Source organism: Schistocerca americana, chromosome 6, assembly GCF_021461395.2.
Source record: "Schistocerca americana isolate TAMUIC-IGC-003095 chromosome 6, iqSchAmer2.1, whole genome shotgun sequence".
Classification (NCBI taxonomy): domain Eukaryota; kingdom Metazoa; phylum Arthropoda; class Insecta; order Orthoptera; family Acrididae; genus Schistocerca; species Schistocerca americana.
In genome coordinates, this window is record NC_060124.1 from 299,269,917 (window position 1) to 299,285,375 (window position 15,459).

Sequence of the window (15,459 nt, forward strand, 5' to 3'; positions counted from 1 at the left end):
TAGCGAAAGATACAGAGAGTATTTCACAGCTGCCCTAGCTCGTACGTTACACAGATCTGCCAAGCACTGAAAGCCTTCTGGCCACTCGTAGCCGCGAGAGAGGCACACTACTGTTCGTCAGCCACTACTCTTGAGAAACTCTTGGACCGAGTTAAGCAGCATTGAATGGCGTACCTGTATCTGTCATCCGAGCTTAGATCGACACGATACCCAGCCGGGATAGTGCCGTTGGAGCTGCAAACGAGCTGTTTTGCGAGGTAAGGGACAACGTGTGACCACGAGCTGCCATTGAGATCAGTATGAAACATCGTCATTGTTGGAATAAATTGGAAGGTCACTGTTGATTCAGCCACCCTCCATTTCGATTACGTGCTTCCTCAAATCGATTTCGCGGGAGTTCTTTAGCATATTTTCCGATAGCTCGGTGGCCGATTTGGAAGCCCATCTGCTACATGGCAAGTATTTAGAATGAAATTACAGTGAAATGAACACCCTTAGCTGCTTACAGGCGTTGACATACGTCAACGGGGACAGATGAAAATGTGTGCCTCGACCGGGACTCGAACCCGGGATCTCCTACTTACATGGCAGACGCTCTATCCATCTGAGCCACCGAGGACACAAAGGATAGCGCGACTGCAGGGATTTATCTCTGGCACGCCTCCCGCGAAACTCACATTCTTAACGTATTGTCCCGCACTACATTCGTAGTGCGCCCGCCCATTATACTCATTACTCGCGGCGCGTTGCCGATTCCCGTAAGAGTTCGGGCACTGCTTGTGCATTCGCACAGAAGAAGAAGATGGTCAAGTGGCCGGTGAGCCTTAACTATATATGTACTAAGATGGTATCTGTTCTTTCGGATATGTCCGAAAGAACAGATACTATCTTAGTATATATATGTAAGTATTTAGGTTTCACTGGCGTCTTTGCAGCTAGTATATCAGTAAATGAACGTCCAAAATTTTATTGTCTGCCGAGGTCACTTGCAGCGCGTTGTTTGTATTGCGTGCACACCGAGGCCGCATATTCACTTCCTAGTGGCGTAGAGCCACGATGCCGGAAGCCTATTGCCGTACTCTCTACTGAAATTACATCCATTCTTGTAAATTTCAACCGCTTCTCCGATTTCTCTTCCATAAATGTTAGTTTCCTTAGCCCGCTCACGTACGTTATTAAAGTTACCCCGGCGGACAATAATATTTTGGGCAAGCATTCCCTCTCTCTTGCTCTGTCCGTTTCGGATGGCCAACCCATAGCAGTAGGAGGGATTTCAGCCAACAACCCTTCTCCAGCGTAAATGTGGAAAAGTGCCTTTTTATCCAATGACGATGGGCCATCAGTAGCATCCATAAGAGTTTAGCTAATAATGCCCCTTCTTCTGCATCAGCGATGGAATATTCGCCTATGACGATGGCCCACCAATGGTAGCCACATGAATTTTAACCGATACTCCCACTTCTCCAGCACAGCCGCGTGAAAACTCATCTTTAGAAGAGAACGCAACATTGGTCTCTGACAGTGTTCTAGCAATAGTGAACACCGAAACATCCTGAAGAAGATCCCAGCAGAGGGGTCGAAATGTCGATTATTTTAGAAGGAAATATGGCGCGTCCTAACAACTTCGAAGATTTTAACTTCAGTTAGATCATGGCACTCAATTTACCTCCAGCAGGTGGCAAGGCAGGCGCGAAGTCCACTGCCCAGACTGGTGCCGCTCGCCCACACATAAAGGTGGTGGCGTGCGCTGCCCCAACTTATACCATGGTCAGCCTTTCCGCAAGAAGGCGTGGTTGACACAAAGAGATTTATCGACGTGGTCTCGGCCAACAAAAGGACCAGCAGCCTAACCTGAAAACGCCAGCAGGATGCGAAACTTTCTCTTCCAGCACACAGTCCAAATAATGGCAAAATAGTGGTTGTGAAATGAATAGATATCACATAGCGATATGCGACAGTAGTATCACAACATATATCTGACTTTACATCGTACCGATAATTCTTCGTTAGCGAAGTGTAACCTCTCAAATACGTTTGCATTTCCGGGATTATTTCCCTATTACAAGATATACTGGCAGTATGGGGGGAGGGGGGAAACAGTAATTAGTTACATACACTTCAGCTGCTCGGAGAATGCGTTTACTGGAGCACTGTGCTCTCAGTTGTTTGAAGTTTTGTGTAAATTGTGTTACACAAAGATGTGAACAAGATGTGCCCTCTATGTCATAAATAAGAGTAGCGTTTTCTCTGTGGGGGTAAAGGAAGGTATGTTGATGAAGTCATCACGGATTATCAGCCGAGTCATGGCGTCGCGGTGTCGCAACGTTTTGACGAGTATCCTTCCTATCTTCTCTTGAAGACCTATTTTCCATAATCATCGAATGCTTGTCTAGCCGACATTTTATTTTGCATCACTTGTTATTCGAAGAAATATTCTTTCTACAAAAAGAGTGGGGCTACACGAACATCATTGACTCTTACGTTGTTATAGAGTGTTTGAATTTCTGCCATTTTAAAATGTATATGATGATATATTTTAGCCACAACAAATTTTTAATAATGTTTCGTGTAATATAATCGAACTGTAATCTGTGAGCTGTGCTTTCGATTTCATTCTGTAGCTTCTCTTTTCACTGCAGTTGTTTACATGTAATAAAGCGAATAACGTACTCTAAATGTAAGCGAAAAGAACATCGATTGAAGTCAGTGTCTGTTTGCCGATAAACTTTCCGTCTATAACCAAAGTTATTCACAATTTATTTTAGTTTAGTATTTACAAGGGCTATTCGGAAACCAAGAAACGATAGGTCGCGAAATGGAAACCACAGTGAAAATCAAAACTGGTTCATTTGCAACAGTTAGCTACAACTTCCACCTACTTATCTCCATAGTCGCCAATCCGACTTAGACGTTTGTCGTAGCGTTGTACCAACTTCCCAATACCCTCGTTATAGAAGGCAGCCGCCAGTGCAATCCGCCAATTCTCTACGCTAGCCTACAGCTCGTTGTCTATGCCAAAATGTTGTCTTCAAAGCCAGCGGTTCATGTGAGCAGAGATGAAACTCAAAGGGAGACAATTACGGGCTGTATTGTGGGAAATCAAACGTTTCCAGTTGAAAACGATGCAGGATCATCTTCATTGCCCCTGCAGAATGCGGCTGAGAATTCTCTTGAAGAAGAAAACGCACGACAGTTATGTAATGTTGGCTGCATACTTCAGACGAAAATTCTCACCAGGCCCTCGTACTTTGCGGGAGACACTATTGTTCTAGGTATCTTTATGTGCTCCCTGTGTGCTCAGAACTAAAAAGAACGACGTAACGCGATCGACGGGCGTACTAGAGACACTGCCCAACACACCTGTGCAAAACGTCATCGGATTTTTACTGTGGTTCCCGTTTCGCGACCGGTCGTTCCTTACTTTCCGAATATTTGCGACAACTACGCGATTTTGCACGATGTCTCTAGGCAGGCGTCTCTCGTCTGTAGCAAATTTTACTAATTCGGTTTGACTTATTTTTTGGAAGTACACTTTTTAACGCCGACCTGTCCGCCCCGGTAGCTGAGTGGTCAGCGTGACAAACTGTCAATCCTAAGTGCCCGGGTTCGATTCCCGGCTGGGTCGGAAATTTTCTCCGCTCAGGGACTGGGTGTTATGTTGTCCTAATCATCATCATTTCATCCCCATCGACACGCAGGTCGCCGAAGTGGCGTCAAATCGAAAGACCTGCACCAGGCGAACGGTCTACCCGACGGGAGGCCCTAGCCACACGACATTTCCATTTCCAACGCCGACCTTACCGTCATCGGAAACCGGTAACTTATGGGCCGAGAACGTTATCATTTTGTGAATGAAATACATGTCAACTAACAAGGGGTAGCTCTCAGACACGGCCCACCGATTCAGCTCAAATTTGGCAGGTCGCTTGTGTACAACCTAAAACGAAGGACTCTAAGATATTTTTGGCCAACACCCCCGCAATTTTGAGAAAATCATCCCTAAAGGTTATGACGAGCAATCGACTCAAAATTGGAGGGATCGATAGATAATTGTAAATAGAGCATTTTTCATCATCATGTATGGGGTCTGCAAACGCAAACTTTTCCAGAAATTGAGGTAAGAAACTTTTACAATAGCCGCATCTGTACCCACATGGTAAACGCTTTTCGCCGACAGCGTAAAAAATAAAAAAAAAATAAAAATTAAAAAACCAAAAATTAAAAAAACTAAAAAATTAAAAAATAGCGCAACGGCCAAGGTAACTGGCTGGGAATCGGAGAACCCGGGTTCGAATCTCGAAGAAACCTAGCGAATGTTATTCTTTTCGTTTGTATTTTTCCATATCTCAATTGATAGGGATAGGAGGGTTAATAACATAAGTAAATCAATAAGGAATTACAATAATAAAGTTTGCAAATAAATTTCTCAAATCTCTTGGGACAGTAAACAACTAAAATGTTATTCCAGGTCACTTGACAATGGCTCTTCCAGTCACCGTTACGTCTCCTCACTTTTCTTCGAACAACAATAGATGGATGGTACTTGTCATATAAACATTCGAAACAAATATACTCACGGCACCAAAAGCATCTAATGAATGCAATCTTTCGGCAGCTACACTGTTCCTTCCGAAGAGTCGGCGGAAAACAAACTTAGTTTACATTTAAAAATATGTCTTTTTCGAGAATTAATTTTGATGCGTACCACGCATACGATATCATTGCCTGAAAAATTGGTACTGAAAGTTGGTTGTGAATTATGCTGTGAATAGTTATTGCATCCGTGCGGTTGTGCAACTCCCGCTGGGTTTCCAGAAGCACACTGCAATTCTGAAGCCTGCAATTAATGCTTTTAACCTGGCGATAGAAATAAACATCACACGGCTGGCACACATGTGTGCAGTTTGGCGGTATTACTTTTACTGTGCATGTCGGCTGACCTTCGCCATCTATAAACATTGTGTCATATACTGTAGTGTTAATTTGTCCACTCAAGGAATCCGATATTAGACAAAACTTGTTATCAGAAACGTATGGTTTTAAAACATACTCAAGAAATGTTCTGTAAATCGCATTCGTCAGTTTCCCGGATTTGGAGCAAGTAATGCAAACATTTTTCAACGAGTCGCTTAAGCGATTGACTGCTTCTATGAACTCGAGGAGCAAATGTAACATTCGTTTCTTGTAAACTCAGGAAAACCTCAGGCAACACTTTTCCAGAGGCTGTGATGGCATATTGCGCCGTGTACGAATGTGTTAGTTTGTCTTTACTACCAACTGCGACAAGGGTTCGTTTTCCTCCCTTATGCGATAACGTGCGTCGAATGTTCACACGATACTCGCATCCTGTTTGAACGGTGTTGATCACGTAATCACCATTAAAACCGCTCATAAGTGACGCCGTTTGCGTGCTGAAAAGAGCCGCCACTTTCTGTATATCTTCTATCTTTTGTACCTCATTATGAGAGACGTAATTAGTGACGTGTCGTTGACGAATTTTGTACTCCGATTTGAAATTTCTTGCACGAGATAATGATGCAGCAAACGTAAAATCCTTGTTGGTCGTATACTGAAGCGCTGCACCTGCAGCCCACTCCTGAAGTATTCTCGTTGTTGCATTCTCGTTACGACAACGAGATTCGACAAATCGGTTGTATGTCCACTTATTTATCGCCTGGTATTTGTCGTATCTTCTCCCTCCTTTAACGATATCACTTTCCCATAATTTCAAGTCCTTCTTCCTTTTCAGGGCTGTTGTTGCTCCATTCTTTTGCAGTGTTTGTAAGTTCCAATTTGGATGATTCCTGGATAGCGCTACCACCTTAACTTTTACTTCAAGGGGTATAGCGCAGTAGTTAAATCGTTTAGTAACAGGTTCATAATACTCATCGGGAACAGATGAAGCACATATTCCCAGTGACGTGGAAATTTCGAAAGTGTTATGACCATTTTGCGATTCACTAGTCGGGATATCTTCCACTGAATCACTTCTGCTTCGTCTTCATGGTATAGTACTTCAGTATCAACAAAAGTCATTTCGTTCGTCAGCTCCTAAAATCGCTCGACGATATCCGCTCCTATGAATCTGGAACGCCGAGAAACAGAACTGCCTGCTTCCGTTTGTGCATTGATAATACATCTGTCTTGCGGAGGTTCGAGTCCTCCCTCGTGCATGGGAGTGTGTGTGTGTCCTTAGGATAATTTAGGTTAAGTAGTGTGTAAGCTTAGGGACTGATGACCTTAGCAGTTAAGTCGCATAGGATTTCACACACATTTGAACATCTGTCTTGCAACACTTTTACAAACCAAAACACAGCGTCGGTAACTTCCCGCTTGCCATCGTCTGTGACAGGCTCCCAACTATATATCACAGCGCTTGTCGAAGGGTGTACATCCTCCATTATTTAGATTATGCCCTTGAAAGATATGAAACAACAAACAATAACTAGTTACTACGGCATAAACAGACGAGCGAATTACTACAAACTACATACAATACTCGTCATACGTTATTTAGGGAAGACCACTGTATTCATTCACAAAACGTATTTTATTCGGTGCATTAACGATGGAAAAATCACTACATGCATCCGCGTGGTTTGCGGCAGCCTAATGATGGAAAACAATTCTTTCCGATTGATTTCTATAAGGCTCATGCTGGACACCTTCACTCTTCCAGGTTCACAGCCATGATATGACGAAGAGGGACAACATAACTCTCCCCGCGTGCATTCTGTCCCGTGCCTCGCTGTAAACAAGCGTCGCGCGGTTGGCTATCTGTCATCCCTCATGAGGAATTCGCAGCACTCTTACTTGTAGTTGTTTTCATGTGACAAGGGTTAAAAGTTTAGTACTTTACTAACTCACGGCGTTTGGGAAATTAGTTTGCCTACCTGATTATTATCGTTCCTTATTAATTTACTTACGTTATTAACCCTCCCTATCAATTGAGATATGGAAAAATACAAACGAAAAGAATAACATTCGTTAGATTTCTTCGAGATTCGAACCCGGGTTTTCCAATTCCCAGACAGTTATCTTTGCCGTTGCGCTATCGGCGAAAAGCGTTTACCATTGGGTACAGATGCGGCAGTTGTAAAAGTTTCTTTCCTCGATTTCTGGAAAAGTTGGCGTTTGCGGACCTCATACCTGATGATGAAAAATGCTCTGTTTACAATTATGTATCGATCCCTCCAATTTTGAGTCGATTGCTCATCATAACCTTTAGGGGCGATTTTCTTGACCCAAAATATCAGAGTCCTTCGTCTTAGGTTGTACACAAGCGACCTGCCAAATACGAGCCGAATCGGTTGGCCGTGTCTGAGGCCTTCCCCTTGTAAGACTCAGATTTTTCCTTTGTATTTTTTAGCTATACTGCAATGGTCGTCAAACTGCGGCCCATAGGCCACATACGGCCCGAATCAAGTATTCGTGTGTACCGCGGTTCTCCGCCCTATTTTAACAACAACATGCGTCTGCCAGCTAACAGGCCAATCCAAAAATTATCAACTAACGTTGAAAGCTTTTTAAGAGTGTAGTTTGCTACTTAATGACAAACAAAAATACTTACAAAGATAGTAATATTTCAAGCTGGACTTATTTCTGACTTGGACATATTTGACCGTGAGGAAAGTGCAGTTGGCCGCTAACTTATAAGGCAGAGACGTAGGTAGGGCAGTCACTGCAGGCTTGCAGGAAGTGAGTGGGGAATATTTTATTGTTTGTATTCCATTACTGACAACTCAAGGCCTTGCGCGGCTCGTACCGATAAGCTGCTATGGAATAAACTTAAAACGGAAGTAAAATGGGTTCGTGAATATGTGTTACCGAGAAAAGTTTTACATGTTTGTGGCAAGGAATATGAAATTAAGTTAAGGTTCATATAAGAATACCCAGTTTCGTAAAAGAAAAGTGATATTAAAAATATTTATTAAACATTTGCTATCATGCTCATATTGCACAATGTATTTAAGTATAAGTTCAATTATTGCTATTAATCAGTTAATCAATCACATTGACAACGCAACAATACTTCGTTATACAATTACAGTGTCACTACTTTGTGATCGCTGTCGGATGCGGGAATGTGAAAGAGAGAAGAGTCGACCCGAAGTGTTCCAAATGATATGGATAGAAACTTTCAGTACTCTGAGGCCGGCGGCCAACTTATGACGTCCTTAGCATTAGCTAGGCTACTAGAGGCTCACATGTGGCCCGAGGTGCCGTCCCACAATTTCAGATTAGCTATTGAGCAAAATAGTTTGACGACCACTGATCGAGTGCGTCAGTCTTGTAATGTGTACACCAAATATAGGGCGGAACAACATATGTGTCAAAAGGTTTTTATATACTATTGTTTAATTGTGCGCCACAAATGAGTTTCCTTGTGATATTCTTCTTTTGTAGATTTGAAAATCCTGTAGCTCACTCAAAAATCTCAGTACACCTTTCAGAATGCAAGGACGATCGTTTGAACAGTGCTTGTTTGTCGTAAAGGCATTATACACAAATTCTGAACGTACTGTTACGGTGCGAAGCGCATCCATCAGCACATTTGGTCAAAGAGCAGCACTATTGGGAATTAAAACTTCTCCGTGAGGTTACAGTAGTGAAAGGAAGTCCAATTGTGACGATAAAATTAAAGCATCCTCTGGTAAAATAAATGTCGTATGACTAGGGCCTCCCGTCGGGTAGACCGTTCGCCGGGTGCAAGTCTTTCGATTTGACGCAAATTCGGCGACTTGCGCGTCGATGGGGATGAAGTGATGATGATTAGAAGAACGCAACACCCAGTCGCTGAGAGGAGAAAATATCCGACCCAGCCGGGAATCGAGCCCGGGCCCTTAGGACTGACATTCTGTAGCGCTGACCACTCAGCTACGGGGGGCGGACAGCATCCTCTCGTACGAATTTTGTGTAATGTTTTCACTGTCTTTTTTAGCTGGTGATTAAACGTTTAAACTCATGGAGTGGGCTCTCAAGACGACCAGCCCCAGCCGAAACCACGGAGAAAGTGTAACGAGGGCGACCCCAACAAATGAAAAAACAGCAAATCATGATGTCACGACAGTCTCACCCGAGAATAGTGAAACAGATATTAAACCTTTTCCCTTACAAAATTCAACTGTGACAACTCTGTGGAGCAGAGATATTCTTTTAGAAATGAGATGGTAGGGTCTTTGATAACTGAACATTCGTTAACGGTCAGGTTTGATGATGAGCCACACGTCTATCTCCATGAGGACGTCAACAAACAGAACTGACTCCACTCGGATACATTTAATCCTCACGGTGAAACTGCTGGAAATGGTGTGGGAAGGCCTCCTTATCGTCTCAGTCTCAACCGTACGATTATTTCTTTCGGGATTATCTAAAGGACAGAGTCTTCGAAGACGCACCTGCAACACTTCTGGACCTTCATACTGCAATTTCATGAATGATCCGTGAAGCCTAAGACGGTCTTCAGTGATTCATCACGCAATTCAGTTCAAGACTCTGCACATTCGTTGCTGCAGAAGGAAGGCACTTTGGAAACCTTTTCTATTAAATTTCAGATTCCCTATTGTAGCATAAATGTGATAACAAAAATCTGTCATTCCATATTGTGTAGTAATAGACAAAAACTTTGTAACACCTATTTTGCCCCACCCTGTACCTCCTATCAAGACCCACGGTGACCCTGTGGAAACCTGAACTACAAGCTCCTCACGACGGTCGTGGTTTTTCCATTAGGGAATCAGACTCGCCACTTTATAGATTTTTTTACATGGTAGCTAAATCCTTCGCTTCGCAGATGTGAGTCAATGAAAGCAACTAATGTTGTATAGGTGAGCGGAGGCGGTAAGCACTTCCCACGCCCTTGGCTTCACGCTTGGCAGAGCACGTCATCTGCCGGCTGCCGTGTGCCTTCTCAATAATTATACAGGACGCTGGGTACGTCGACGGTCAAGGCGAGTGGCCCACGCCAGAGCGGAGCCAAGGTCAGGATCAGCTGGCCGCGCGATCTTCGCCCATTGGCGCAAAGTGACCAGCTCTCTCCTTCTTTGACTATCTACGTCTACATCTACCTTCATACTCTGAAGGGCATCGAACGTCGGAAAGTTCTAAGTACACTGCTACCACTAAAATCGCAGCACCATGAAGGCGACATGCAGCAACTCTCAAACTGTCATGAAGTGCACTACGTTCTTGGATGTGCGAATCATTAGCATTTCACGCGATCAACGAAGTATGTAGGAGTAACGCCATCAACATTCTGTTTATAAGGGAAGATAACGCAACAAGTTGTCATTCTGAAATTGTATGTGAATGTTGATCATTTGTGACAACATAGTGTTATGTCTTGTCTAAGAATATGGGAACGACAACCATCACGTGTCGGGATTTGACAGTGGAAGAAAGCCGTTTATCGTTCCGCGGTATTGCTGTATGCGTTGGTGAGGATCTCACAACTGCCGTAGGAATAAGAGTCGACGACATCAGGAAGAGCTGTCCAGTCACATTAACGTGACCACCTGTCAAAGCCCTAATAACCACCATTTGTAGCGCTGATCGCTGTGATATGTGAAGGATATGAGTCTGTGAGGTTATGGAAGGTACCAAAAGAGATGTTGAGCCATGCCGACTCCAGTGCCCTGGTCAGCTGTGCTGGACTTCATGGTTGAGGAACCATGGCGCATACAGCTCGATCGAGGTGGCCACACAGATTCTCGATTGCGCTTAAATCCGATGGTGTATACATGTAGACTGAAGCGATGAATGAGAATACGTACCAAGGCCGAGATTCGAATTCAGGCCTCCTGCTTACTAGGCTGATGCGCTAACGACTACGCCACCCGCCGCCTTCCTCCTAAATCCAAATTCCCATTCACGCCCCAGCCCACTTGGTATTTTCCTTTAAACTCGAACAGAATTGCAGATCCTTTCAAAGGTATTGGAACAGCACCTTAGCGTCGACGGAACGGGTGATCCTGCCTCAAATCCAGTGATACGAACTTTAACCAAAATAAACTACATGGTTCCAGAGAGCTTTTCAAGTCTGAGACATCTGCGATGTATACATCATATACGCCTGGGACTGGAAATGATCTCTGGAACCATATAAATTCATTAAATCCGGGGAGTAAGGTAAACTCTTCCTGGTGTGCTTCGAACCATGCAGATACACTAAGAGCCATGTGGCACGTTCCATTGTCCTGATGGTAGATGCCATCGTGTCAAGGCAAAGCACAAGCTGCGTCTAGGGGTTGACATCGTCCCCAAGGATAGATTGATACTTGTGTTCATCGATTGTGCCTTCCAGAAAGACGCGATCACCCAGAGACTGCCAAGAAATCTCTCCCCAGACCATAACACTCCCTCCTCCGACCTGGACTCTCCCGACGATTGTTCCAGGGCGTTTGCTTTCAGACGTTCCCGCCGCATACGCGGGGCTCCGATGTGCATAAAACGTGATTCATCTAAAATGGCCACCTGTCGCCACCCAGTAGACGCCCAGTTAGGGTAGTGGCGTGCAATTCCCGATCTTCGTCGCTGATGAATAGCAGTCAGAATGGTTGCATGAAACAGGAACCTGTTGCGGAAGCTCTTGTTCAAAATGTTCAGATGTGTGTGAAATCTTATGGGACTTAACTGCTATGGTCATCAGTCCCTAAGCTTACACACTACTTAACCTAAATTATCCTAAGGACAAACGCCCGGATCAGCCGCACAGTCCATGACTGCAGCGCCTTAGACCGCTCGGCTAATCCCATGCAGCACGGAAGCTCTTACGCAGCAACGTTTGCTGAACGGTAGTTGGAGAGACACTATTGGTAGCCATTTGTTTCGTCTGCATTGTCAGTTTCTCAACAGTTGCACATCTGTTCGCCCATATACGTACTTCTTCGCAGCCGTCGTTCACCCTTCAGGTCTATGGCCCGTACGCCTTCGTGGCGCAGCGGTAGCGATACAGCCTATCACGCAAGAGGCCCGGGTTGGACTCCCGGCAGGCGACTGGGTGTTGTCTGCCCTTCATCACAATTTTCATCATCATTGACTCGCAAGTCGCCTTTGTGGCCTCACCTAAGAAAGACTTGCAATACAGCGGCCGAACTCCACCGAATGGGGCCTCTCGGCCATCAATGTTATATGATCATTTCATTTCGTTTCATTTCATCTGTGGCCCGCGAGCACCACAGTTGTCTCCTCACTGCTTTTACATAGCGACATTTTGCCATCCACGGTGTTTTTTTTTAACCACGCCGGCATTTGAATAGTTTACAAACTTAGCTGTTTCGGAAATGCTTCCATCCTTGTCCCGAAAGCCAATGATGATGCCCTTGTGAACGTTTCCCCATTATGAAGACTCCACTTATTTCCGCATTCCGCAGACCAGATTTATATACCCCCTCTGCTAGTGCTGCCACCTGCCGTCTGTGAGTGGTTATTGGACGTTGACGTCGTACATTGGCGGTGATTACATTAATGTTGAAACGTCCCCTTAGAACAATTAAACATGACTGTGCTTAAACTGACACACAATATTTTTAGTGCAACGCAATCTGACTTTCAAAAATCCCTGCAAAAGAATGGCCCTGACTAACATTAACCTATATGTTTCACAAATCACTTACCTCACAAAAATCTTGGTTACTTGAACTACTGCAATACAGCGAGCGCCACTACTGCCAGCTAAATAAAAGATTCAAACTACAGAAGGCACTAACTACTGATAGGCATAGTTAGCAAATGAAAGATTTTGATAGAGAACAAATGATGTATTTACCTTAATAGTCATAATATATATAGCAGTTTATGACATCCAGTCTTACAAATTTCAAAACTCCGCCATTTCTCTCCCCACATCCACCACTGCTGGCGGCTCACCTCCATTTTATGAAACCAATGCTGCAAGACAGCTGGAAACCAGATATCAAATGAAATAAGCAACTATGTACAAAGTAAAGCATAAAATAATCATTCAGTAGTCATGAGGCATTTCATAACTTAGTAGAAATTCTCTCAATTCTCGTAGATAGACACTTTTCCTAATCAGGTGTGCAGATGTAAGAATGTTTCCAAGGTATGAGCGTGTCGTATTTGCGGTGCTTTCTACAAAGGAATGTCAATAGTGAGGTTAATGGCCTCCTTTTTTCTCCACCTGTGCCTCTGAAAGGCACACACTAATAGCTTTTTTTCCAGGCAACTGTCGCACGGCTGGGTGCTTACAGTGACCTACCTTCCTTACCGAAATATTTACGACATCAGTTTCCGCTACAGTGACAGTTTGATAGAAGAATGTACAAATACAACACTGTGTCGTCTGTTCACTATAATAATGCATTTGTAATTTCTGTTTAAAAATGTTCCCTAGGTTCTAGACTGGATATTTAACTTCAAACTTTGTTGCATGTTAACAGTTTCTTAAGTGTGACAAAGCATACTAGAAATGTGAAGTGAAATGTTTTATGACAAAGTTAAAAAGCAGATTGTCTTTCAATAAACGGTTTTACATGCGAAATGTGGTGTAAACCTTTACTCTTCCTAGTACGCAGAGTTTCAACTTCAACGCAATTATCATGTGGTATACGTCGGATTCAGTAAGGTCCATTGTAAACTAGAAAGAATTTGTGACGCAAGTGTTTCTTCTTATGTGACAATGAATGAGCTTTAATGAGAACTTTCTGACCAATATATAATTTCTTTGCATTTGCTTTACCATGTAGTTTTCTCCTTTTGTCTGCTGCAGATTTTATATTTTTAATAGCCAAATCAATTATGTCCTTGTGTCGAAGTTTACATGTATTCGGGAAAGGTACAAGCTCTCTGATTCTCTTCGGTGGTTCTTCATTCTTCAGTACAAGAGTAGGTCGTAAAGCAGTGGAGTCGTGAGGCATTTCATTCAGCACGTTTTGAAATAAGTGTAAATATCTGTCCCAATGCTGATGCTTTCTGTGACAATAAAGTCTGCAAAGCTTATTGATTTCTTTCATAATCCTTTCAGACGGGTTACAATGTGGTGAGTACAATGAAATAAAAACAGGTTTGATTTTATGATTCCGAAGCATGCGTGACCAAACAGCAGATCTGAATTGCGGTCCTTTATCTGAAATTACTTTTGATGTCTTTCCAAATCGGATCTTTATCTTGTTCATGAGCAATGTCCTTTAAAGATGTGGTGATGAAGTTTTCAAAGGCGACTTTCTGAATGTAAAGAATACTGAAATTTTTCTCGAGGTTGCCTTCTGTGTTAATTTTCTCAAGCCCAGCCGGTGCGCGTGACAGTGCGTCCGCAACAATGTTCTCCTTGCCGGGAATGTAGACTATTGTGAAGCAGATTTCTTGCAGAAACAATGCCCAACGTCTTAACCTGTCATGATTTAATTTTGAACACATAAGAAATTGTAATGCACGATGATCACTGTATACTTTTACGTGCTTACCAGAAAGAAAGAAACGGAATTTGTCAAATGCCCAAATGATAGCTAAAGCTTCTAATTCAGTAACGGAATAATTTTTTTCAGATTTTTTTAGCACTCGGCTAGCAAAAGCAATGGTTTTCTGAACAGTAGTGTCATTTTCTATGGCTTCTTGAAATAAATGGGCACCAAGACCGACTTTAGAAGAATCCGTGCTAAGGCAGAAATCTAGTGACAGATCTGGATGAGCTAGTATTGGCGCGTTAAGTAGCGATTCTTTCAAAGAATTGAATTCCAACTGTGCTTGTTCGTCCCAGTTCCAAATAGTATTTTTTCCAGTGAGAGAACAAAGTTTTGGTGTAACTAGAATTTGAATATTCAGAAAACGACGGTAAAAATTTACGAGACCTAGAAAACTGCGGACTTGTTTTTTTGTGGATGGAACTGGAATGGCTCTTACTGCTTCTAACTTTTCAGGATCCGGCTGAATACCTTCAGAAGAAATAATATGTCCCAAAAATTTCACCTTTGTCCTACCAAATTCAGACTTTTCCAAGTTAACTCTAATTCCAGATTCTGCAAAAATATGTAACATGCTGTTGAGGATGCGATTGTGTTGTTCCCATGAGGCTTCTGCTATTAGAATATCGTCCACATATAAGGTGATGTGACATTTTAAGAACTCAGGTAATATGGAATTTAGCCCGCGAATGAATGCTGCTGAAGAAATGTTCAAACCAAAAGGAAGTTTCCGAAACTGATAACAAACGCCGAAACAAAGGAAAGCTGTGTATTTTCTACATTCTGGATGAAGTTCGATCTGATAAAAGCTGGATCTGAGATCAATAGAAGACAACACTTTTACGCCATTAAAATTTTGAAGAAGTTCTTCCATCGTTTGCGGCCTGCCTGTTTCAGGAATGAGGATAGTATTGATTTGTCTCGAATCTAAGACAAGTCTGATCGATCCATTTTTCTTCTCAAAAACATGTAATGGATTGTTGTATGAGCTTGCTGCAGGCTCAATAATGCCCTCATTAAGCATAGATTGTATTTCTGT

The 15,459-nt window shown here is 43.0% G+C and overlaps 1 non-coding gene across 1 annotated transcript; it reads right to left on the reverse strand.

Annotated features, from left to right (window-relative positions):
• Window positions 1-545: 545 nt before the first annotated feature.
• Trnat-ugu lies at window positions 546-619 on the reverse strand. Its single transcript has one exon. It is a non-coding gene; the product is annotated as a tRNA-Thr (tRNA).
• Between the last annotated feature and the right edge of the window lie 14,840 nt (window positions 620-15,459).